General features: G+C 39.2%; 1 pseudogene; it reads left to right on the forward strand.

Annotated features, from left to right (window-relative positions):
* The first annotated feature begins 3,088 nt into the window (after positions 1-3,088).
* On the forward strand, positions 3,089-4,995 carry LOC128043645 (WW domain-binding protein 11-like; annotated as a pseudogene).
* The last annotated feature ends 22,317 nt before the right edge of the window (positions 4,996-27,312 follow it).

The raw sequence follows: 27,312 nt of genomic DNA on the forward strand, positions 1-27,312 counted from the left end.
TGCCCTTGAGAAGCTTACAATCTAGACAGTAAATATACACCTAATGAAGGAAGAAATAAATCTGTTATTATTTGCAGATGACATTATATTATAACAAAAAATCCCAAAGATGCCATCAGAACTATTCATTAATGAATTTGGTAAAGCTGTAGGATAAAAAAAATTAATCTACAGAAATCCATTATATTTCTACATTACTAACAACAATATATCAGAAAGAGAAATTAAATAAGCCCATTTCTTATCATATCAAAAAGAGTAAAATACCCAAAAATAACTTACTTCAAGGGTTTCCATGGTTGCTCAGGTAATAAGAATCTGCCTGCAATGCAGGAGACTTGGGTTTGATCCCTGAGAGAGGAAGATTTCCTGGAGGAGGGCATGACAACCCACTCCAGTATTCTTGCCTGGAGAATTTCATGGACAGAGGAGCCCAGTGGGCTACAGTCCATGGAGTGGCAAAGAGTCAGACAGAACTGAGTGACTAAGCACACACACAGGGAGGCAAAAAATCTGTACTCTGAAATCTATAAGACACTGATAAAGAAAACTAAAGATGACACAAAGAGATGGAAAGATAAACTGTGTTTTGAATTGGTTGTTGTTTCTATTCAGTTGCTAAGTCATGTCCAATTCTTTGGGACCTTATGGCTTGCAGCACACCAGGCTTCCCTGTCATTCACTATTTCTCAAAGTTTGCTCAAATTCATGTCCATTGAGTCAGTGCAGCTGTTAAACCATCTCATCCTCTGCCTCCCACTTCTCCTTTTGCTTTCAGTCTCTCCCCACATCAGGGTCTTTTCCAACGAGTTGGCTTTCACATTAAGTGGCCAAAGTATTGGAGCTTCAGCTTCAGCATCAGTCCTTCCAATGAAAATTCAGGGTTGATCTCCTTTAAGATTGACTGGCTGGATCTCCTAGAAGTCCAGGGGATTCTCAACAGTCTTATTCAGCATCACAATTTGAAAGCATCAGTTCTCTGGTGCTCAGCCTTCTTTATGGTCCAATTCTCAAATCTATATATAACTACTAGAAAAACAATAGCTTTGCCTATACAGATGTTTTTTGGCAAAGTGATGTCTTTACTTTTCAATATGCTGTCTAGGTTTGTCATAGCTTCTCTTCCAAGGAGTAAACCTCTTTTAATTTCATGGCTGCAGTCACTGTCCATAGTGATTTTACAGCCCAAGAAAAGAAAATCTGTCACTGCTTCCACTTTTTTCCTTCAATTTGCTGTGAAGTGATGGGACTAGATGCCACGATCTTTGTTTTTTGAATGCTGAGTTTCAAGTCAGCTTTTTCACTCTCCTCTTTCACCCTCATCAAGAGACTCCTTAGTTCCACTCCACTTTCTGCCATTAGAATGGTATCATCTGCATATCTGAGGTAATTGATATTTCTCCCGGCAGTCTTGATTCCAGCTTTTGATTCATCCAGCCCAGCATTTTGCATGACGTACTCTGCATATAAGTTAAATAAGCAAGGTGACAATATAAAGCCTTCATATACACTGCCTGATTTTGGACTAGTCATTTGTTCCATGCCTGGTTCTGACTATTATTTCTTGACCCACATACAGGTTTTTCAGGAGACAGGTATGGTGGACTGGTATTCCCATCTCTTTAAGAATTTTCCACACTTTGTTGTGATCCACAGAGTCAAAGGCTTTAGCATAGACAGTGAAGTAGAAGTAGATGGTTTTCTGGAATTCCCTTGCTTTTTCTATGATCTAATGAATGCTGGAAATTTAATCTCTGGTTCTTCTGCCTTTTGTAAACCCAGCTTGTCCACCTGAAAGTTCTCAGTTCACATACTGGTGAAACCTAGCTTCAGGGATTTTGAGCATAACTTTCCTAGCATGTGGAATGAGTGCACTTGTATGGTATTATGAATATTCTTCATCACTGCCCTTCTTTGGTGTTGGAATGAACACTGACATTTTCCAGTCCTGTGGCCACTGCTGAGTTTTCCAAATTTGCTGGCATATTGAGTGTAGCACTTTAACAGCATCATCTTTTAGGATGTGAGATAGCTCAACTGGGATTCCGTCACCTCCACTAGCTATATTCGTAATGATGCTTCCTAAGGTTCACAGTAATCTTCTTGTATTGAAAGAATTAATATTGTTAAGATATTTCCCAAGGCAATCTACAGGTTAAATGCAATCTCTATCGAATTACCAATGGCATTTTTGAGAGAACTAGAACAAATAATTTTAAAGCTTATAAGGAAATACAAAAGACCCTGAATAGCAAAAACAATCTTAAGAATAGAGCTGGAGGAATCACTCCCTGATTTCAGACTATAATACAAAGCTATAGGAATCAAAACAGTATGGCATTTGCACAAAAATAGACACATAGATCAATAGAATAAAGAGCCTAGAAATAAACCCACACACTTATGGCTACATAATCTATGACAAAAAAGGCAAGAATATATGCTGTAGAAAGGATATTCTCTTCAATAAGTAGTGCTAGAAAAATCGAACAGCTACACATAAAAGAATAAAATTAAAATATTCTCTGCTACACAAAAATAAACTCAAAATGGATTAAAGACCTAAATGTAAGAATGGATACTCTAAAACTCCTCAAGGAAAATATAGGTAGAACACTCTGACAGAAATCACATCTATATTTTTTTGGATCTGCCTCCTAACATATAAGAAGTAAATGTAAACACAAACTAACTGAACCTAATTAAACGTGAAACTAAATGAAACTTAAACTTCCTTTGCACAGCAAAGGAAACCATAGACAAAACAAAAAGACAACCTATTGAATGAGAGAAAATATTTGCAAATGATATGATTGATAATGAATTAACATGCAATATATATAAATAGTTCCTACAACTCAACATCAAAAAACAAACAACTTGATTTGAAAATGTGCCTTAGGGAGGGGCACGAGGTTTCAAGATGGGGGTGGTTGGGTGGTTGACCGAAAGGCAGAGGTGAAGGCTCTTAAGAAGTGAAACAGGCTGAGAATCGTCCCCTCCCCGCTTCTCACAGCCCCAGGAGCCCAGCAGAAGTGTTTTAGGTTTTATTTTCTAAACAAGCAAGTAAATCAAACAACTTGTCAACATGGGGTGGAGATCCACGTCATCCACCAAAAGTGGAAAATTTATGAACCCTACAGACCAAGCCAGAAAAGAAGCTCGGAAAAGAGAATTAAAGAAGAACAAAAAACAGCGCATGATGGTACAAGCTGCAGTTTTAAAGATGAAGGATCCCAAACAAATTATCCAGGACATGGAAAAATTGGATGAAATGGAATTTAACCCAGTGCAGCAGCCACAGTTAAATGAGAAAGTGCTGAAAGACAAGCGTAAAAAGCTACGTGAAACATTTGAATGTATTCTACGACTCTATGAGAAAGAGAATCTAGATACTTACAAAGAATTGAGAAAGCTAGAAGTAGAATATGAACAGAAGAGGGCTCAACTTAGCCAATATTTTGATGCTGTCAAGAATGCCCAGCATGTGGAAGTAGAGACTATCCCTCTGCAAGAAATGCTGCATGCTCCTTCCAACATCTTGATCCAGGACATCCCACTTCCTGGGGCCCAGCCACCCTCCATCCTTAAGAAGACCACAGCCTATGGACTTCCAACTTGGGCAGTTTCTATACTTTCTCTTCTTGGACATGGTGTTCCATGTTTGCCCCCTGGCAGGAAACCTCCAGGTCCTCCCCGGGGCCCACCTCCTCCTCAAGTCTTACAAATGTATGGCCACAAAGTGGGCTTTGCCCTACATCTTCCCACTCGTAGGCGAGATGAAGACATGTTATATAGTCCTGAACTTGCTCAGCGGGGTCATGACGATGATGTTTCTAGCACCAGTGAAGATGATGGCTATCCTGAAGACATGGACCAGGATAAGCATGACGACAGTACTGATGACAGCGACAGTGACAGATCAGATGGAGAAAGTGAAGGGGATGAATTTGTGCACCATGATGACACTGAGAGAGAAAACAATGAAGAAAAGAAATCAGGTCTGAGTGTACAGTTTGCAGATATGCCTGGAAAATCTAGGAAGAAGAAGAAGAACATGAAGGAGCTGACTCCTCTCCAAGCCATGATGCTTCCAATGGCAGGTCAGGAAATCCCTGAGGAGGGACGCAAAGCCGAGGAATTTTAGAGGACGATGATGAAGATTTGGATGATTCTGAAGCAGAAAAGCAATCACAGAAACAGTATAAGGAGGAATCTCTCTCTGATGGCACGTCTGCAGCTTCCCAGCAGCAAGCCCCTCCACAGTCTGTTCCTCCATCTCAGATACAAGCACCCCCCATGCCAGGACCACCTCCGCTTGGACCGCCACCTGCTCCACCTTTACGGCCACCTGGACCACCTCCAGGCCTTCCTCCTGGACCACCTCCAGGAGCTCCTCTGTTCCTGAGACCGCCTGGAAAGCCAGGACTCCGAGGGCCTCTGCCCCGCCTTTTACCTCCAGGCCCACCACCCAGTTGACCTCCTGGCCCTCCCCCAGGTCTGCCTCCTGGCCCTCCTCCTCGGGCACCGCCACCACGGCTACCTCCCCCTGCACCTCCAGGTATCCCTCCACCCCGTCCTGGCATGATGCGCCCACCTCTGGTGCCTCTTCTTGGACCTGCCCCACCAGGGCTCTTCCCACCAGCTCCCTTACCCAACCCGGGGGTTATAAGTGCTCCCCCCAACTTGATCCAGTGACCCAAGGCGGATGACACAAGCGCAGCCACCATTGAGAAGAAAGCCACAGCAACCATCAGTGCCAAGCCACAGATCACTAATCCCAAGGCAGAGATCACACGATTCATGCCGACCACACTGTGGGTGTGTCGGGAGAATAAAGGGGCTGCTGCTGCTCCCCAGAGAAAGTCGGAGGATGATTCTGCTGTGCCTCTTGCCAAAATAACACCCAAATCTGGCGCATCTGTTCCCGTGTCGGTGCAGACTAAGGATGATGTCTATGAGGCTTTCATGAAAGAGATGGAAGGGCTGCTGTGACAGCTTTGGATGCTAGATCAGGCTTCTGTTCAGATCAGTGGTTCATGGAGAAAGAGGCTTTTACTCAGCTTAGGTGGAAGAGTTGCTTTCACTGTCAGGGTATTTTTTATTTCATTTCAAGGAATATCTTAAAGTTTAGCCTTGTTCAGAATTTACTGCATATAAAAGAGAGGGTATTTCATTAAAAATAAATTGGTTATTGAAGCAGTGCTGCTAATAACATCCATCCCCTTTCATACCACCATTTTCATCAGATTTCTTCCCCTACTCCAATTCCTTGGAAACTTGTGATCAAGGGGAACTTTATTTGTTTTGGCTCTCTTATTGTGTGCTGTGGGCACTGGAGTAGAGATTTCTGGAAAAACCAGTTTATTTCATCCTGCCTTTCATGTTTGAGTTATTTTTAATATTTTCTTGTAAATATTTTGTAATATTGTAGTGAAATGGATCACAATGTCATTTCCTAATACAAAGCAATATATGTGGGAAGAAAATGTACAATTCTTTGATTAAAATTCCCACTGATCTAAACTTTGAGTGTTCCGTGGAATAAGTAAATAAATGTTCTACAGCGGTGGGGGGGAGGCAGAGGAGGGGGCAGAAAATGTGCATTAGTACTGAATTTTCAAAAGAGGAAATGCAGATGATAAACAGGCATATAAAAAGATGCTCAAAATCACTAATCATCAGAAAAATGCAAATCAAACCACAAGGAGATTTCACTTCATGCCTGTCAGAATGGCTATTATCAAAAAGAACATAAACAACAACTTGTTGGTGAAAATGTGGAGAAAAGGGAAACCTTGAACCTGTTGGTTGGAATGTAAACTGGTGCAGTCACTGTGGGAAACGAAAGGTTCTCTAAAACTAAAAATATAAGTACTATAAGACTCAGCAATTTGACTCCTGGGTATATATCCAAAAAAAGCAAATGTACTAATTCAAAAAGATACATGTACCTCAATGTTCCTAGAAGCAATATTTACAATTACCAGGATATGGTAGCAACCTGAATGCCCATCAGTAGATGAATGGATAATGAAGATGTGGTATATATTAATGGAACACTACTCAGACATTAAAAAAAAGAATGAAATTTTGCCATTTGTAGCAACATGGATGGAACTGGATGGTATTATTATAAGTGAAATAAGTCAGACAGAGAAAGACAAATACTGTATAATATCAAGTATATGTGGAATATAAAAAATACAGCAAACTCATGAATATAACAAAAAAGAAGCAGATTCACAGTCATATAAAAGTAAAATTGCCTTATCATAGGAAGGCATATTCACTTGGGTGACCCCTGGGTAAATGACTGCCTCTATTGGAAAACATAGCTACTTTGGTTTTGCTTCTGTACTGTTTCTGATACTCAGATGTGGTCCAGAGCATAGGATTTAGGTAGTCAGTTTTGAGAAATGTTCGTGGGGAAAAAAATTTAAGAAGAAAACATTTTTGATCCACATTCTCCTGTCACTGTAGCAGAATATGGGTAAATATTGATAGATTCATAAGTAAATAGACTTTAAAAGTATTTAATAGGAAATAAAATATATTTAAGATTTTACTAAGATTTTCTGTGCACAAATGTCAAAGTATAAAATAGAAAACTTCATATTTTCAAACTTCTACTCTTGAGAAACAAAATAGTTGCACTATAATCCAAAAATTTTTGTAGGACAAGATCAACATCTACCAGTTTATGAGAAACAGTTTAAAACTGGCTATTTCAAAGTGTATTGAATTTCATAATGGAAATGTGTTTTTTAAAGTATAATGGGTTATTTTAACAGTCCATTCATCAATAATAGGAAATCTTTATTTGAGCTATGTAATGATTGAATCAACCTAGGAAAAGATATTTCATTAACTCTGTCCTTAGTTTTGTACTCTTCAACATTTTTAACATGAAGATACAATTTTCTTAAAGTAAGCTTATAAAATTTGTGAAAGATAAGGAAATTTTGGAAAGGACATGATTTGTTTGATAGAATGAAAATCTAAATAGATCTTGACAGATGTGAATAGGAGGCCACATCTAAGAGGATGAAATGAAATAATAGTTGCTCATCTGATCTCTTTAGTTGGGCTAAAAGCCTAATTTTACACTCATATAGCACCTTGTGCATATCTGAGTCTCAGACACCATGTTAAAATAATACATTATGTGATAAAAATCCCACAGTATTTTGCAATTATATGTTTACCTACTATTTCCCTAGAACAGTATATGCCTATTCATCTTTACACTTTATCTATCAGAGTGCCTAGTACATTGATAATTTTTTACAAAGCTGAACAGAAATATAACTTAATATACTACTACAACAATAACAAACAAACAAAAAAAAAACAGATGGCATGAGAATCAGAGTGTAAATGGACATGAGGAAGAGATATGAGTGGCCTTCAAATATTAGAGATAGTGTCACAGAGAAGCACGCACAACACCATTGTTCATAATTACAAGGTAGTAGAATTAGCTAACATGTAGTATTTACAAAGACATATATAAGTGCCCTACATCAAGAGAAATTTAAAAAATCTTTAAAATGGAAATTATGGTCATGTATTATTTTCAGTTTTCTAGCCATGATGTTTAAAAATATATATTGGTGACCACTTCTGGTATTAATAGAAGAAAATCATATATCCATTTAGTCAATAATGTTCTCTGTGTTCTGGGTAGAGGTCTGTGCTCTAAGGACACAGAATCCACAGTTCTGTACTCAAGAAATGTATGATTTAATGGAAGATACAAACAAGTAAATAGCCAATAATGATCATTCTGTGACAATTGCTAGAAAGTGCAACAATGAGAACACATAGAAAAGACAACCTCCTCTTGGAAGACCAGGGGAAAATTCCTTTCCCTGACTCTACAATTTGGAAAGTTGAGGTAGGTGATCTTCAATTTCTTTGAAATCCTGATTAGATATAGTTTCCCACCTTACACCCCTTAGAGTATATGTATTGAAAAAGTTACACTACTTACCTTGAAAGTCAGTGGGAAGTCTGAAGATGCTTTTGGTCTGAATGATAGCCCTTCGTGACACATAAGTGTCACTCCTTCCACTGTTGTGATAGCATTACAATTTCTATTACATATACACACATACAAGAAATTTGACTATTTCTATTATCTTTAATTGTATTGATTGGCATATGACAGACAATATTCTGAGGACATAGTAACTTTTTGTTTTCATTTTCTATCACTGCTATCCCCTAATATAGCAATAATTAGAATCTCACAATTATGTTAAAATCAATCAATACTTAGAATTATAACAGTAAATAACCCAACCCAATCTAATGATAATTCTTGCATGAGGCAGTGAAAAAAAAATCATATATATACCCTATTTTTTATTCTTGAATGTTTTTTATTGGTGATGCTGATCAGTTGCTTTCAATGAGGATTATAAAGTATGACCAATTCTGATTTTTATTTCTAAAGTACTAAAATAGAAAACAATGTGTCTTAGAACTTTATTAAAAAAGAATGAGAACTGCTAAGAAATAGCTTGTGTCCATTGTATAATACTAAACTACAACATATTCCAAAAATTTTTAAAGCTTAAGTTTTCTTTGACATTTAACAAAAAAATAAATGGATAATGAACATATAGAGACTGTTGAGGTCAAATTGAAATTGTCTAAATTTAGAAGATTTTTTAAAAAGCCTGCACAATCTACTGAATCAACATATACTGAAGACATATTTCTCTTTAAATTTGTTTAAATAAAATAATTAAAATATTGTACCCTCTATATTCTGAAGTTAATTTTTATACAAGCTGAGAAGATTATTCCTATATTACTCTTTAAGGCTGCATAGATTTTTTTTATAACACAAAAACTAGCTCCTTGAGATTTGTCACTTTGAAAATTGCAACAAAAATTTTAGGACACTGGATCTGAAGGACAGATACTCTGAAGGAGTAATTAACAGTACTTTTAGATATGTTTGACACACTTCTCCAAAAATACTCCAGCATTAGAAATCTGGCAGTTCTTTAAAACATCCAGAATAATCTTGGGAACAGGATGTGAATACTTTAAGATGCGTTAAATAATTCATTTGCATTTACCTGTTATTTTATTTTATTTTATTTTAATTACCTGCTAATTGTGGTTTAACTTTCATCAGAAACATGGAAATTGCTGTCATAAACTCTCCTCCTCATGGTGCATAAGAATTTTTAACACTTCTCATTTTCTTTTTTTCAGATCTATATTCTGACTCCGAGCATTTTCCTGCTTTTTATAAGCAATTACTATGTGTCTGGGGGCAATGTGGCCACTGCCTCAGGAAAGGGGAAAAGAAAAAAATTCACAAAACATCACTAAAATCCAACAAAGAGTTAGGAAACTTAAACATAAAAAAACATTAAACATGTTCAATACTACACTGCAAGATATATTTTAAAAGAAAAGAAAAAGAAAGACTTTAAAAAATTAAAACTGCAGTTTTAAAGACTAAAAGAATAAGAATAAAGGTAGAAGATGAGATTAGAAATGAGAAAATCGAAAAAACAGAGGCTCTGAATACATTAAACTTAAGATGAATAATTAAAAGTACTAGAGGACAAAGCATATTTCATGATAACTAACCAGAACTTAAATATTAATAATTATATGTAAGCTTTACAATTAGACATATTACATAATTCTAGCTCTGTAGTCCTATGCCTTTGTTAATGCCTAATTATCATGTAAAAATAAATAAATGATAAAGTATTAAACACCCAGGATGATGTACATGTAAGTAATAAAAGGAGATATATATGTTAACCATGTTGAGTTACCATCTAATGAATCCTCTAGAGTATCCAAGTAATTAAGAAAAAGCAAAATTAGCTTGCATAAATTAGCAATGCCTCTAAGATGTTATGTGACTAAAAAAGTAAAACAGTGTTTTTTCAGGATCACTCATAGTGATAAAGGATGGAGAATTATAAGGTCACATAAATACTGAACACCAATGTTAAACTCCAATGGATGTATTCATAAAGTAATGTTGCTCTACAAAATGCTTTAGGATATATACATTGAGTCTACTCAACAAAAACTAGAGAATTTTCAATTATCTAATTAAATTGGGCCGTAAAGTTTGACAGACAAGAAATAATGATGCTAAAGTATATTTGTTCAGTCGCTCAGTCGTGTACAACTGTGCAATCCCATTGACTGCAGCATGCCAGGATTCCCTGTCCTTCACCATCTCCTTGAGCTTGCTCAAACTCATGTCAATTGAGTGGGTGATGCCACCCAATCATCTCATCCTCTGTTGTCCCCTGCTCCTCCTGCCTTCAATTGTTCCCAGCATCAGGGTCTTTTACAATGAGTCAGTTCTTCGCATCAGGTGGCCAAATTATTGGAGCTTAAGCTTCAGCATCAGTCCCTCCAATGAATATTCAGGATTGATTTACTTTACAACTGACTGGTTTGATCTCCTTGCAGGCAAGGGACTCTCAAGGGTCTTCTCCAACACCACAATTCAAAAGCATCAATTCTTCGGTGCTCAGCCTTCTTTGCTGGAGCATCCGTGAAGAGATACCCAATGTCCAAGGTAAGAGAAGCCCAAGACAGTAGGTGTGGAGAGAGGGCATCTGAGGGCAGACAGACTGAAACCAATATCGCAGAGAACTAGCCAATCTGATCAAACAGACCACATCCTTGTCTAACTCAATGGAACTAAGCCATACGGTGTGGGGCCTCCCAAGACGGAAGGGTCATGGTGGAGAGGTCAGACAGAATGTGGTCCACTGGAGAAGGGAATGCAAAACACTTGAGTATTCTTGCCTTGAGAAGCCCATGAACAGTATGAAAAGGCAAAAAGATAGGACACGGAAAGATGAACTCCCCAGGTCGCTAGGTGCCCAATATGCTACTGGAGATCAGTGGAGAAATAACTCCAGAAAGAATGAAGGGATGGAGCTAAAGCAAAAACAACACCCACTTGTGGATGTGACTAGTGATAGAAGCAAGATCCGATGCTGTAAAGAGCAATATTGCATAGGAAACTGGAATGTAAGGTTCATGAATCAAGGCAAATTGGAAGTGGTCAAACAGGAGGTGGTAAGAGTGAACATTCTAGGAATGCTCAAGTCGACATTATAGGAATCAGCAAACTAAAATGGACTGGAATGGGTGAATTTAACTTGGATGATCATTATATCCACCACTGTGGGCTGGAATCCCTTAGAAGAAATGGAGTAGCCATCACAGTCAACAAAAGAGTCTGAAGTGCAGTACTTGGATGCAATCTCGAAAATGACAGAATGATCTCTGTTCGTTTCCAAGGCAAAGCATTCAATATCGCGGTAATCCAAGCCTATGCCCCAACCAGTAATACTGAAGAAGCTGAAGTTGAACGGTTCTTCGAAGACCTACAAGGCCTTTTAGAACTAACACCCAAAAAAGATGTCCTTTTCATTATAGGGGACTGGAATGAAAAAGTAGGAGGTCAAGAAACACCTGGAAAAACAGGCAAATTTGGCCTTGGAGTACAGAATGAAGAAGGGCAAAGGGTAATAATTTTGCCAAGAGAATGAACTGGTCATAGCAAACACCCTCTTCCAAAAACACAAGAGAAGACTCTACACATGGACATCACCAGATGGTCAACACCAAAATCAGATTGATTATATTCTTTGCAGCCAAAAATGGAGAAGGTCTATACAGTCAGCAAAAACAAGACCAGGAGCTGACTGTGGCTCAGATCATGAACTACTTATTGTCAAATTCAGAGTTAAATTGAAGTGGGGAAAACCACCAGACCACTCAGGTATGACCTAAATCAATTCCCTTATGATTATACAGTAGAACTGAGAAATAGATTTAAGCGACTAGATTTGATAGAGTGCCGAGTGAACTATGGATGGAGGTTTGTGACATTATACTGGAGACAGGGATCAAGACCATCCCCAAGGAAAAAAAAAAAAGCAAAACAGCAAAATGGCTGTCTGAAGAGGCCTTACAAATAGCTGTGCAAAGATGGGAAGTAAAAAGCAAAGGAGAAAAGGAAAGGTATACCCATTTGAAAGACAGTTCCAAAGAATAGCAAGGTGAAATAAGAAATCCTTTCTCAGCGATCAATGCAAAGAAATAGAGGAAAACAATAGAATGGGAAAGACTAGAGATCTCTTCAAGAAAATTAGAGATACCAAGGGAACAATTCATGCAAAGATGAGCTCAATAAAGACCAGAAATGGTATGTACCCAAGAGAAGCAGAAGATATTAAGAAGAGGTGACAAAAATACACAGAAGAACTGTACAAGAAAGATCTTCATGACCCAGATAATCATGATGGTGTGATCACTCACCTAGAGCCTGACATCCTGGAATGTGAAGTCAAGTGGGCCTTAGGAAGCATCACTATGAACAAAGCTAGTGGAGGTGATGGAATTCCAGTGGAGCTATTTCAAATCCTGAATGATGATGCTGTGAAAGTGCTGCACTCAATATGCCAGCAAATTTGTAAAACTCAGCAGTGGCCACAGGACTGGAAAAGGTCAGCGTTCATTCCAATCCCTAAGAAAGGCAATGCCAAAGAATGTTCAAACTATCGCACAATTGCACTCATCTCACACACTAGTAAAGCAATGCTCAAAATTCTTCAAGCCAGGCTTCAGCAATACATGAACCATGAACTTCCAGATGTTCAAGCTGGTTTTAGAAAAGGCAGAGGAACCAGAATTGCCAACATCTGCTGGATCATTGAAAAAGCAAGAGAGTTCCAGAAAAACATCTATTTCTGCTTTATTGACTATGCCAAATCTTTTGACTGTGTGTATCAAACAAACTGTGGAAAATTCTGAAAGAGATGGAAGTACCAGACCACCTGACCTGCCTCTTGAGAAACCTATATGCAGGTCAGGAAGCAACAGTTAGAACTGGACATGGAACAACAGACTGGTTCCAAATAGGAAAAGGAGTACATCAAGGCTGTATATTGTCACCCTGCTTATTTAACTTTTATGAAGAGTACATCATGAGAAACCCCATGAACTAGATATAGATCAATAGATCAACACCTATAGATCAATATAACATCAATAATTACTAGTTTCTTGTCTGTACTAGCCTTGTTCTTGTTGAGCTTATGGTCTATTGGAGGAATAAATGTAATTATTCCATCAAATATTCAATTATGCTAATGATAACTGTTAAGAAGGGAAAATCCAGGCTATAGTAAGCACAGCTACAAAGGGACCTAGTCCTGACTCCAAGGAAGGTTTCCTATGAAAATAACTTTAGAGCTGATTAACAAAGGGTAGAGATTATGTAGATAATGGGAAATGGTGCAGAGAAAACAGCTTGTGCTGACACCCTGAGATGGGAAGAGCATGACATGGTGACTTGATAGAACAGAGAGCAGTTGAAATAACAGTGCTGAGAGCGGTAAGAAGACAGTACAGATAACGCAGGGCTTTGAGACCTTAATTCTAATGCCAGTAGGATGTCAGGAAGTTTTAAGCAGTAAAAGTTGCCTGTTAGATTTGAATGCTAAAAACATCACATTGTGGGGTCAAGGAGATCTCTCCAGACTCTATTACTAGTTTAGACAGAGAGTAGTTTCTTGAGTGTAATCAACATCAAAGAAGGGAATGGGAAAGAGCTTATACAAAGAAGACAAAATGTAAAAAGACAGTTATTGTTCTGGAAGAGAGAAATATCCAAAAAACTAAATTTTCATGTTTGTGTAATATGAATAATGGTGGTACTACTCAGTGGAGGTTTAAAAATATTGTTAAGAATCAAGGCCTGGGGAGTGAGATGAACCAAACATCTATATAAGAACATGTTGAGACTGCTTTCTGTTGTGATCTCCAAGATTTGGAGTGAAACAAAGCTGGAGTTAGAGAAAAAGTTTGAGCTGGAAATATAAATGTGGGAACCATCAGTATATAGATTGTATAAAACCCTGCTTGTTCATCTGTGGGGAGAATGTAAAATCTCTAATATCTAAAAGCATCAATATCTAAAAGCCAGTCACAAGATGAGCCAGCAAAGCAAACTCGGAAGGCACTAGGAACAGAAGTTAAAAGAAATGCAGAAGAGTAGTTTAGCATTGCAAACCAAGGCAAGATGTTTTGGAACAAGCAGATTCTCAGCAACTATTATGTAATGCCAAATAGGTTATTGGAATCATCTCTTTATATTCAGCACACATTTTGCCAAAGAAGGAAAAAAATGTCACAGACGATTCACACAGAGGAATACAATAGAATCAGAGTGTACAAAAGATGCTCAACCACACCAACTATATCTATACAATATTTTTAAAATTCTATTAAGTGCTATTTTATAACTATAACAAAAAGCAAAAGTTGGCAATGTTGCAGGAAAACTAATAAATTTATTAACAGTTGTTAAAATAAGTAATACAATGATTTAAAAAGACAACTTAGTAATAAATATGAAAAGCCTGGAAATGTGTTGATGCTTATTGGCATAACACTCTCACTGCTGCATGGAAATAATTTAGAAATCCCCAAATAGCAATAACTAGAAATAATTTTGTTGGAGATTAATTTACATAATGTTAACAACAAAGTAGTAATGTACAAAGTGCTAATTTCCTCATTTTTTTAGATGAGTAAACTGAGGCACAGAAAGGTTAAGTAACTTCTTTAAGGTTGCATGTTAGGGAATGATAGGGGTATGACTAGAAGGTGGGCATTTGAACTAAAGGCTGTACTCTACTCGATTATGCCCTGTCTTTCTAAACACTTTTCCCTCTGTGCCTTGCACTTACAAGGGACTTGTACACCTTCTACTTGCCTCTGTAAGTCCTATATCAGATTTATTTTTTTGCCACAGTGTCTGAACATATAAGTGTTGGATAATTATTTTAGAATAAGCAAACAAATGGAGTTGTGAATCTTTAAGAAAAAAAATAGTCATAATGAACAACAAAAAACCTGATAGATTATAATTTGAAGATCACATGAAAGTGGAAGTGTTAGTCATCTAGTTGTATCTGACCCTTTGTGACCCTATGGACTGTAGCCCGCCAAGCTCCTCTGTCTATGTAATTCTCCCGGCAAGAATACTGGAGTGGGTAGCTATTCCCTTCTCCAGGGGATCTTTCTGATCCAGAGATTGAACCTGGGTCTCCTGCATTGCAGGCAAATTCTTTACCGTCTGAGCCACCAGGGAAGTCATATATTTACCTCTAAATTTCCTCCTACACTGCCACTACTGATACATCACATCTTCCAAAAGCCCAGCAAGCAGTTTTCTTTCACACTGTTCAGTTCTCTAAAAATCTCATATTCAGTTGACTCTGAATATTTGTTGGCATTTTTTATATATGAGACACTGTGCTAGATCCAATGGAAATAAAAATTAATTTCATATGATCCTATAGTCAGAGAGCTCACAGTCATTAGAGAAAGCCAAACATGTAAATACATAGTGTGTGTATGTTAAGTAATATCTATAATTTTGTAACAGAGTCAGCATCATGATAAAGTCATGCACAGAATACATAAGAACCAAAAGCAGCCCACTATGGGGGCCTGGAAAAGTGGAGGTGATACCTAAGCTGAGTCTTGGAGCATCATTATACATTATTCAAAGGAAGTTTTGAAGAGGCAAAAATATTCCAGCATAGGGAAGACAGCATTTATATGGAAATGGTATATGTTTGTGTTTATTGTGAGGGTTGGAAAGGGACCAATGGAGAGGAGATGTTCTTCTAAGAATTACTTTGAAAAGAGCCCTCCATTTTCCTATGATGCTGAATGTACAGTCCTAGTTGCGGGTGTGTGCGCTCAGTCGCTCAGTCATGTGTGACTCTTTGAGACCCTATGCACTGTAGCCCACCAGGCTCTTCTATCCATGAGATTTTCCATGCAAGAATACTGGAATGGGTTGCTATTTCCTTCTCCAGATCTTCTCAACTCAGGGATTGACTGAACTCAGATCTCCTGCATTGCAGGTGGATACTTTACTGACTGAGCTTTCAGGGAAGCCTTATTTTTATTTCTTAGCAGGAATACTTTTATCCCAGTCACCCTCCACTTAAAAACAGGACCAATGATTGATATTGGAGCAAGCTAAATGTGTAGATATATACCTGAGAGTCCTTTGATACTTCACATTACACCAAATAGGTGCCCTGCTATTCTCTCCCTGCTATGCTAATTGAACCTATGTTCACTCCCATTTTCAAAAACTTAATGTACCTTTTGACTGCACCAGTGGCCCTATTAGTTTTGTTTATGGACTAAAGTCATGGGAGTATTTTTGCAAGATTTTTCCTCTTAAATCACTTTGTCCTTGTCTTTCACTCATAATGATTGAAAGAAAATTTTGACAGGTAGACAGAACCCTGTGAGGCAAAACCATGAAAAATGTCAGAGTGGTCACTAGTCAGTCAACAAGAAAAGAGTGTGAGGCATGGGGCCCACTGGCAATAAGTGGGCACTGCAAGATGCCTAGAGAGAACATCTCACTGCCTCTTTCTCCTTTAGGCAACTCTAGCAAGTACGGTTGCATTTAAGATAGCTTGTTCTCATTACTCATCTAAGACCAAAATCAAACTCCTTACCCCTGGCCCTCTGTCCTCGCAGACTTTTCTTCCTTCTTCTTTGTTTCAGTTAATTACATCATGTCAACGAAGCTAGAAAACTGAGTCATTGTGGAACATTACTTTCCCCCACTTTCTTCTGTTAAATCTTCCTAAGTAAGTGTTTCTCAATTCCTTTCCATACTGGTGATCACAGATCAGGACCACAACATTCCCACTGGGTTTACTGTAACAACCTAAAACCAGCTGCCTGAGTCATGGTCTCCTACCCCCTCCACCTCCACCTTGTCACTCCAACTATCTTTGACAACACAGATCTTTTCATGTACCTTCTCCTTAAAAGATTTTGATGGCTCTCCAGTATGGATATGATATACCTAGAACTCCCTAAAAGTTTACTTTGTTTTGATTTAATGAACTGTCCCCAACCACCTCTCTAAAAACGGACTTGTCTCTATCAGATGCACACACTCTCCTGGAGGAGAGTTTTCTGACCCAGGCATGAGACTATGAGAGCTTCACTTAGAAGCAAGCAGAAGACTGCCTATATACTGATATTTTCCTTTTAATTTATCTCTTCTTCTTGACAAAAGTTAGCCCAGCTTAAGCTGTTGTTAAGAAATATAGCTATTTAGGGATAGTAATAGATACAGCCAGATTGGTCTTCCGTTTAGCAAATGAGTTGGCTTGTTTAACTGTAAAGCAAAATTAAATATGTTTCTTGTTTCACTTTCAGAAACCTTCATATATTAACTTGCATTTTGAAATTCCAAGGGAAAGATTTAAAATGCCTATACCCAGGGCATTTGGTGGTATGGCACACCATGTTCCCCAAACACTGCTTGCTTAACATCACTCAATCCATGACAGAGTTTGACAAATGCTGATATATATTCTATTCATGTTAAGAATCAAATTATTCTTCAGAAAATAGGATTGGATAAGGGGAAATAAACAGAAGTGGTAACGCAGAAAACACAGACATCTGGAATCCTGAGGCATGTGTGTTGGATGGAAGGATGAGTACAGCAGGTTAGGAAGGGTCCGGAGCACCTGACTCCAAGTGCAGGAAATAAGAAAGCAGACTCAGGCACCTAAATTCAAATTTCATCCACTTCTAGCATATTCCTTTCCTTAAATTAATCTGAAATAGGCTAAATACTGATGAAACATTATTTAGAATAGATAAATATCATATATGTTTACTCCTTGGAAGGAAAGTTATGACCAACCTAGATGGCATATTGAAAAGCAGAGACATTACTTTGCCAACAAAGGTCCGTCTAGTCAAGGCTATGGTTTTTCCAGTGGTCATGTATGGATGTGAGAGTTGGACTGTGAAGAAAGCTGAGCGCTGAAGAATTGATGCTTTTGAACTGTGCTATTGGAGAAGACTCTTGAGAGTGCCTTGGACTGCAAGGAGATCCAACCAGTCCATTCTGAAGGAGATCAGTCCTGGGTGTTCTTTGGAAGGAATGATGCTGAAGCTGAAACTCCAGTACTTTGGCCACCTCCTGCAAAGAGTTGACTCACTGGAAAAGACTCTGATGCTGGGAGGGATTGGGGACAGGAGGAAAAGGGAATGACAGAGGATGAGATGGCTGGATGGCATCGCTGACTGGATGGACATGGACATGACTCAGCAACTGAACTGAATGACTGAATGAACTGATGTAAGTAAAAGTCAAGGACTGACTTTTCCTCATAAATTGGGTAACAGTCTTTTGATGCTATCACAAAAATGCATTAAGTATGGATACAAGAACTATAGTCCTAAAATATTTTCATGGTCTATGAAGATCACAGCAGCTCTTATGAAAATTACATATTAATAGTTAAAGGTACATATACACTTATTATTTAAACTATCAAACTTCTCTGTATGGGTTACTGTGAACATTTTGCTTATTAATGTGAATATCATTTACAATAATAAATATGCCTAGCATTTTCAAAATAAGCAGGTCTGAGAAATTAGGTTAGACATTTCAGCCCTACAGAAACCAACAGCATTCTAACTCCTAGCGTTTGTAAGTTAACTCCAGGGAGAAAGCTTGCACATTGTACAGTTGATTTCCTAAAAGCAGACAAAAAATAAAAACTGAAACAAAACTTGGAGCACACAATTTAATTTAAGGGTCAGTGGGAACAGGTGTGGGTTTAATGGGACAGCAGAGTAAATTAAAGGACAGAGAATCATCATTGTTAGGGAACAGTTCAACAGAAAATGTTCTCAACTCTTTACCTTCAAGAAACTTGAGTAAATTCTGACAATTTCAGGTTTTACATTTCATAAATATCTCAGCCTTCATTATTTTCTACTTTACTGTGTCTAAGCAGGAAGAATTTAGGTCAGAGTTGAGACTGAGTTAGTTGTTGTAACTGTCAACAAATAAATCTCTGCCCCATATTTCATTCTTCATGAAAAATAAATGAGTGTAGGGTAAGAAAATTGACAATCTTATGGAGACAAGAATCTGTTAACACCTGTATTTGCATTTTAAAATTACTTTTGAAGAAACGATAATGGACTCTCTACATTCTTCCCAAGACACTAAAGACAGCATTACAGGGTGGCCCATATTTGCTTTGCTAGGTCCAAAATAACTAGAACTCTATGTGCATTTTCTTCTTGACTCTGATGTAGGTGAAAGCACCCCTTAGGATAGCAAACAAACTCTAATAGAAAATAATTCCAATTAAGCAGCACTCTGAAAATGACCCTGTAATTTTGCATTGTCTTCTGCTGTCAAAAAAAAAATGTGTTTAAAACAGCCTTAAATTACTGTAACAACAAGGATTTTTATGTTTATATCACTCCTGGCATTACAGTCAAAGTAAGTGTCTGAAATAATGCTTCATTTTCTGCTCCTGCTGGTTTTCTTTTTCTCTGCAAGGCTTATGAAAATTTTCCTAATTTGGTTAAAGTCACATTTATTTGCATCAGAAAAAAAATCTATGGAAGATTTTTTTAAGTGTTCTGTGAAAATCTCAGGACACAAATACAGAAGCTTCCTCTTAGGCAGCACCTTGAACTTCAGGGCATAAATAATGTTGAATTTGTCTTATGTTCAGGGCAAGTCTCTACCTCTTGGTCTGAAAGAATATGACTCAGAGCTCACGTGATTCTATCATGAGACATTTGAAAAAATTTTTTTTTCAGCCCTGTTCATTGTTCCCTTTATGCTTCAGCTAGGCTCCCCTCTTTTCTCCTCTAACTGCCTATAAAAGATTGTTGGTCACACTCAGATGGTTGCTGTCCCTGGTACCTCCCATAGACACAGCTTAAGGAGGACCATGCCCTCAGCAGGCGTTCTGAGTTTCCCTGGGGCCAGTGAATTATAGATCATTTTCAAAGTAGATTCCTTAGGTTTCTAGGGATGAACCTTTGATGTGATGAGACCTTCCAAATTATTTCTCTTCTATTTCAGATCCAATTCTGCATCCCTCTTTTCTACGTGTGGCTCAGATGGTTAAGCGTCTGTCTACAATGTGGGAGACCCGGGTTCGATCTCTGGGTCAGGAAGATCCCCTGGAGAAGGAAATGGCAATCCACTCCATTACTATTGCCTGGGAAATCCCATGGACTGAGGAGCCTGGTAGGCTACAGTCCATGGGGTTGCAAAGAGTTGGACACGACTGAGCAACTTCACTTCACTTCACTTTTCTATGTGTAGAGTGGGAGGTCATAAAAGAAAGTTGCCAGTGGGCTTGTTTGGCATCAAGAAAGAGACTCCATTTATGAAATGATGGCTTCACTCTCAGGTCGTGATTGGTGTATTGGTCACAATTTTTTCTACTGAAAGTTTCTTTTTTTAAACTTCTTATTTTGTATTGGGGTATAGACAATTAACAACGTTGTGACAGTTTCAGGGGAACAGCAAAGGGACTCAATCATATACACACATGTATCCTTTCTCCCCCTAAACCTCCTCCCACCCAGCCTGGCACATAACATTAAGTAGACTTTCATGTGCTGTACAGTGGGTCCTTGTTGGCTATCCATTTTAAATATAGCTATGTATATATGTCCATACCCTAATCCCTAGGGGATGTTGGCTTCTCTGGTGGCTCAGACGGTAAAGCGTCTGTCTACAATGCGGGAGACCCGGGTTCAATCCCTGGGTCGAGAAGATCCCCTGGAGAAGGAAATGGCGATCCACTCCAGTACTATTGCCTGAAAATCCCATGGACAGAGGAGTCTGGTAGGCTACAGTCCATGCAGTCGCAAAGAGTCGGACATGGCTGAGTGACTTCACTTTCTAACCCCTAACTATCCTAACCTCTCATCTTTCCCCCAGCAACAGTAAGCTCCTTCTCTAAGTCTGTGGCTCTCTTTCTGTTTTATAAGTTCATTTGTATCATTTCCTTCTAGATTCCACATATAAGGGATGTCATATGATAGTTCTCCTTCTCTATCTGACTTCCTTCACTCAGTATGACAATCTCTAGGTCCATCCATGTTGCTTCAGATGGCATTATTTCACTTTCTTTAATGGCTAAATAATATTCCATAGTCTATGTGTGTCATATCTTCTTTATCCATTCCTCTGTCAATGAACATTTAGGTTGCTTCCATGTCTTGGCTATTGTAAACAGTGCTACAAGGAACACTAGGGTGCATATATACTTTCGGATCCTGTTTTTCTCCAGATATATGTCCAAGAGTAGGACTGCAGGGTCATATGGCAGCTCTATTTCAAGTTTTTTAAGGAACCTCCATACTATTTTCCATAGTGGCTGTGCCAATTTACATTCACACCAACAGTTTAGGAGGGTTCCTCTCTCTCCACATCCTTTCCAGCATTTATTGTTTGTGGATTCTTTGAGGAAAGCCATTCTGACTGATGTGAGGTGATATCTCATTGTAGTTTTGAGTCTCTAATAATTAACAATGCTGAACATCTTTTCATGTGCTTCTTGGCCATTTGTATGTCTTCTTCTAAGAACTGTCTATTTAGGTCTTCTGCCCATTGTTAACTCAATATCAAATGAGCAGTTTATTGGCTAGAATACCAAGGAGAAAAGAAGACGCTGGAAGCAGATTTTAAAGATAAGAATAATGAACTCATTTTCAACAGGTCTCTCCCTCTCTTTCCACCCTCATAGCCCATCTCACCTTGCCTGTTTCCCTTTACATGGTACTTGCATCCTCTGCTTTTACCCAGGTGGTGGTAACATGCCTCCCAGGAGTCCCTGTGTGGCCACCACAGCAGTTCATGTATCTTTTTCCCAACATACAAATATATTCAAAAGAGATGTACTGAGTTCCTGCTACAGGTCAAACATCACCTTACTTGTTAGTGATACAGTCAAAATTTAAAACAATCTCTCTTTGTTCATGAAACTTCCATCTAGTGGAGGGAAAAAGAAATGTATTTTATAAATAAAAATACAATGTCATACAGATGGGTAATAAACACATGAAAAGATGCTCAACATCACTCATTATTAAAGAAATGGAAATCAAAACTACAATGAGATGTCACCTCACACCAGTCAGAATGGCCATCATCAAAAAGTCTACAAACAGATGCTGGAGAGGGTGTGGAGAAAAGGGAATCCCCTTACACTGTTGGGGGGAATGTAAATTGATATAGCTTCCATAGAAGACAGTATGGAGATTCCTGAAAATAGTAGGAATAAAACCACTATATAACCCAGCAATCCCAATCCTAGGCATATAACCTGAAAGTGAAGTGAAAGTGAAAGTGAAGTCGCTCAGTCGTGTCCGACTCTTTGCGACTCCGTGGACTGTAGCCAGCCAGCCAGGCTCCTCCGTCCATGGGATTCTCCAGGCAAGAATACTGAAGTGGGTTGCCATTTCCTTCTCCAGAGGATCTTCCTGAACCAGGGATCGAACCCAGGTCTCCCGCATTGCAGGCAGATGCTTTAACTTCTGAGCCACCAGGGAAGCCCATGTCTTTTTATTGTTTTTTTTTTTTTTTTTTTCAATTTTGTTTTCCTCAGGCATATAACCTGAGGAAAACAAAATTGAAAAAAAAAAAAAAACCACATGTACCCCAATGTTCATTCAGCACTATTTACAATAGTTAGGACATAGAAGTAGCCTAGATGTGCATCAACAGGTAAATGGATAAAGAAGCTGTGGCATACATATATACAATGGAATATTACTCAGCCATGAAAAGAAATGCATTTGAGTCAGTTCTAAGGAGGTAGATGAATCTAGAGGCTATTATACAGAGTGAAGTAAGTCAGAAAGAAAAAAACAAATACTATATACTTACACATATATATGGAATCTAGAAAGATGGTACTGATGAAATTAATTGCAGGATAACAGTGGAGATGCAGACATAGAGAGCAGACTTATGGACATGGTGGGGGGAGGTGAGGAAGAAGAGGGTGGGATGTACAGAGACAGTAACATGAAAACATACATTTCTATAGATAGCCAATGGGAGTGTGCTATAAGACTCAGGGAAGTCAAACTGGGGCTCTGTAACAACCTAGAGGGGTGGTATGGGGAGGGAGGTGTGAGGGAGGGGACATATGTATACCTATGACTCATGCTGATGTTTGGCAGAAACAAATATAATACTGTAAAGCAACTATCCTTCAATTAAAAATAGTTAAAACAACAAACAAAAACACAACATATCAGATGGTGATGAGAACTGTGGAGGAAAAAAGGAACCTAAGTGATCTTATTTTGGAAATAAGGTCTTTGTAGATGTAATTAGTTAACATAAGAACATAGTAGGTTCAGTTCAGTAGCTCAGTCATGTCCAGCTCTTTGTGACCCCATGAATCGCAGCATGCCAGGCCTCCCTGTCCATCACCAACTCCTGGAGTTCACGCAAACTCATGTCCATCTCATCCTCTGTTGTCCCCATTCTCCTCCTGCTCCCAATCCCTCCTAGGATCAGGGTCTTTTCCAATGAGTCAACTCCACACATGAGGTGGCCAGAGTATCGGAGTTTCAGATTTAGCATCAGTCCTTCCAATGAACACCCAGGACTGATCTCCTTTAGGATGGACTGGTTGGATCTCTTTGCAGTCCAAGGGACTCTCAAGAGTCTTCTCCAACACCACAGTTCAAAAGCATCAGTTCTTCGGTGCTCAGCCTTCTTCACAGTCCAACTCTCACATCCATACATGACCACAGGAAAAACCATAGCTTTGAGTAGACGGACCTTAGTTGGCAAAGTAATGTCTCTGCTTTTGAATATACTATCCAGGTTGGTCATAACTTTTCTTCCAAGGAGTAAGTGTCTTTTAATTTCATGGCTGCAGTCACCATCTGCAGTGATTTTGGAGCCCCCAAAAATAAAGTCTGACACTGTTTCCACCATTTCCCCATCCATTTCCCATGAAGTGATGGGACCAGATGCCAGGGGATCTTCGTTTTCTGAATGTTGAGCTTTAAGCCAACTTTTTCACTCTCCTCTTTCACTTTCATCAAGAGGCTTTTGAGTTCCTCTTCACTTTCTGCCATAAGGGTGGTGTCATCTGCATATCTGAGGTTATTGATATTTCTCCCGGCAATCTTGATTCCAGCTTGTGCTTCTTCCACCCCAGCATTTCTCATGATGTACTCTGCATAGAAGTTAAATAAGCAGGGTGACAATAGACAGCCTCAGTAGGTTAGGATGGGCTTTAAACCCAATGACTGGTGTCCTTATAAGAAAGCTATGTAAAGACACAGAGACACACAGGGGAGAAGTCTATGTGACAATGGAAGGGAAGACTGGAGTGATGCATCCACAGCCCAGGAATGTCAAGGCTTGCTGGCAACCACCAGAGACTGAGGAATAGACAAGGCAGCCAATTCAAAGGGAGCATGGCCCACTAATACTTAATTTCAGACTTCCAGCCCCAAGGAATCTGAGAGAATATATTTCTGTTGTTTAAATCACCCAATTTGTGATACTCTCTTATAGCATATAGAGGTCTTCCTACTTCACAAAAGATACTATGATATGCACATCCCAGGTTTCCACTTCATGCTATTGAGCAGATAATGCCAGTCAACCAGCAGAGTCACCTCTCCAAATGTCCTGCCACTTCAGCAGAGAGTACTGCTTAGACAGCACTTGCCTCAGTTCAAGGGCACCCAGGGCTGCAGCTAACCTGCACTATATCCTACTGTGCACCTCTGTCTGGGCTTTCTGATCACAGATTAATCCAGTGCTGTCACTGAGTAATCACTGCAGTGCTGGCTGGACATGCCAAACTGGTGGCCTTTTTCCTTAAAACAGCCGGGCTCAGCCAGCACGTCACCAGGAAAGTTGTCCAGCCCTCCAGTAGGTGGTTGATCAGAGATAAGATGTTTTCACATTCTCAAGAAGCACCCATATGTTCAATGTTCCTCAGCCCCTAGATGGTCAGCAGGAAAGCCTTCATTCTCCACTCTCCAAATGTTGGGACAGTCTTGCCCTCAGGTGTACTTTGTTTGTACAGTCTTCACACTAAATCTTCCCTCACTCCAGCAGTTCAGTTGTGTTGTCCAATTCATCACCTTCTATGGGGAGAGATCGTGAGAATGCTTTAGTTTCCATGAGCTGCTGCTCTTTCCTCAGAAAAGGAGGGCTGCTGCCTATGGGGAGCCATTCTCCCCTCAGTGTAGAGGTCTGCTCCATCAGACTATATGTGGAGAGATGTTTTTATGGGAGGAAAACCCAAAGTTTGTTTTCACCAAGTCCCATTTTAACAGGAGACAGAGGTTACAATCCCAGCTCCGCTGCTTATGTGAAGAGCTTGGGAAAGATCCTGTCTGTCATCAACCTCTCCATGAAGACTATCATCTACAAAATGTCATTCTCCACAGTGTGAGGAAAGTACCCCAATCTCTGTTTCCCAAAGTCCCAAAGGAAGTCAAGACAGAGCATAGCCAGGATGATCAGGCTCTGAGGGGAGAGAAGCATCAATGGATTCAGACAAGGGATTCCAACAAATTGGGACAAGGAATTCTAATAGCTCAAGACCCTTATTTACTGAAGGAATTTCACTACTGGGAACTGAAACTTCTTCATCTGAGCCCAAAAGAAAGTGAAAGTGTTAGTCACTCAGTCATGTCTGACTCTTTGTGACCCTATGGACTGTAGCCACCTCTATACACAGAATTCTCCAGGCAAGAATACTGCCATGCCCTCATCCAGGGGATCTTCCTGACCCAGAGATTGAATCCAGGTCTCCTGCATTGCAGGCAGATTTTTTACTGTCTGAGCCACAAGAGAAGCCCCCAAAGTCAAAAGAACTTCTAAAGACTAGACGTTGTAGCCTACAGATCAAGTGTTCTTCACACCTGGCTGTGGCTATGGTTAGGTTAGGGGCCTTTAGCTCATGATGGACATCAGGAGGAAAGGGAAGTAAAGACGTAGACTCTGAAACTAAAATGAACGAGTCACATTTGGGCTTATGCTAAATGTCAGTTCCATGCAGAAAATCATGGCACAGCATCAAGAAAAATCTAAATTAACATTCTAACAGTCACATGGGTCACTCAGACATAACAAAGTCAATTTTTTGGTAGCTTTCAGATTTTCTAGGGAGTTCAGTTCAGTTGCTCAGTCTGCAACCCCATGAACTGCAGCATGCCAGGCCTCCCTGTCCATCACCAATTCCTGGAGTCCACCCAAACCCATGTCCAATGAGTCGGTGATGCCATGCAACCATCTCATCCTCCATCGTCCCCTTCTCCTCCTGCCCTCAATCTTTCCCAACATCAGAGTCTTTTCAAATGAGTCAGTTCTTCACATCAGATGGCCATAGTATTGGAGTTTCAGCTTCATCAGTCCTTCCAATGAACACCCAGGACTGATCTCCTTTAGGATGGACTGGTTGGATCTCTTTGCAGTCTAAGGGACTCTCGAGTCTTCTCCAACACCACAGTTCAAAAGCATCAATTCTTCAGTGCTCAGCTTTCTTAACAGTCCAACTCTCAGATCCATACATGACCACAGGAAAAACCGTAGCTTTCACTAGATGGACCTTTGTTGACAAAGTAATGTCTCTGTTTTTTAATATGCTGTCTAGGTTGGTAATAACTTTTCTTCCAAGGAGTAAGTGTCTTTATTTCATGGCTGCAGTCACCATCTGCAGTGATTTTGGAGCACAAAAAATTAAAGTCAGCTACTGTTTCCACTGTTTCCCCATGTATTTTCCATGAAGTGAAACCGGATGCCATGATCTTAGTTTTCTGAATGTTGAGCTTTAAGCTAACTTTTTTACTCTCCTCTTTCACTTTCATCAAGAGGCTCTTTAGTTCTTCTTTACTTTCTGCCATAAGAGTGGTATCATCTGCATATCTGAGGTTATTGATATTTCTCCCAGCAATCTTGATTCCGGCTTGTGCTTCTTCCAGCCCAGCGTTTCTGGATACTCTGCATAGAAGTTAAATAAGCAGGATGACAATATACAGCCTTGATGTACTCCTTTCCCTATTTGGAACCAGTCTGTTGTTCCATGTCCAGTTCTAACTGTACTTCCTGACCTGCATATAGGTTTCTCAAGAGGCAGGTCAGGTAGTCTGGTATTCCCATCTCTTTCAGAATTTTCCACAGTTTATTGTGATCCACACAGTCAAAGGCTTTGGCATAGTCAATAAAGCAGAAATAGATGTTTTTCTGGAACTCTCCTGCTTTTTTGATGATATAGCAGATGTTCGCAATTTGATTTCTGGTTCCTCTGCCTTTTCTAAAACCAGCTTCAACATCTGGAAGTTCAAGATTCATGTGTTGCTGAAGCTTGGCTGGGAGAATATTGAGCATTATTTTACTGTCATGTGAGATGAGTGCAA

Source organism: Budorcas taxicolor, chromosome 2 (genome assembly GCF_023091745.1).
Source record: "Budorcas taxicolor isolate Tak-1 chromosome 2, Takin1.1, whole genome shotgun sequence".
NCBI lineage: Eukaryota > Metazoa > Chordata > Mammalia > Artiodactyla > Bovidae > Budorcas > Budorcas taxicolor.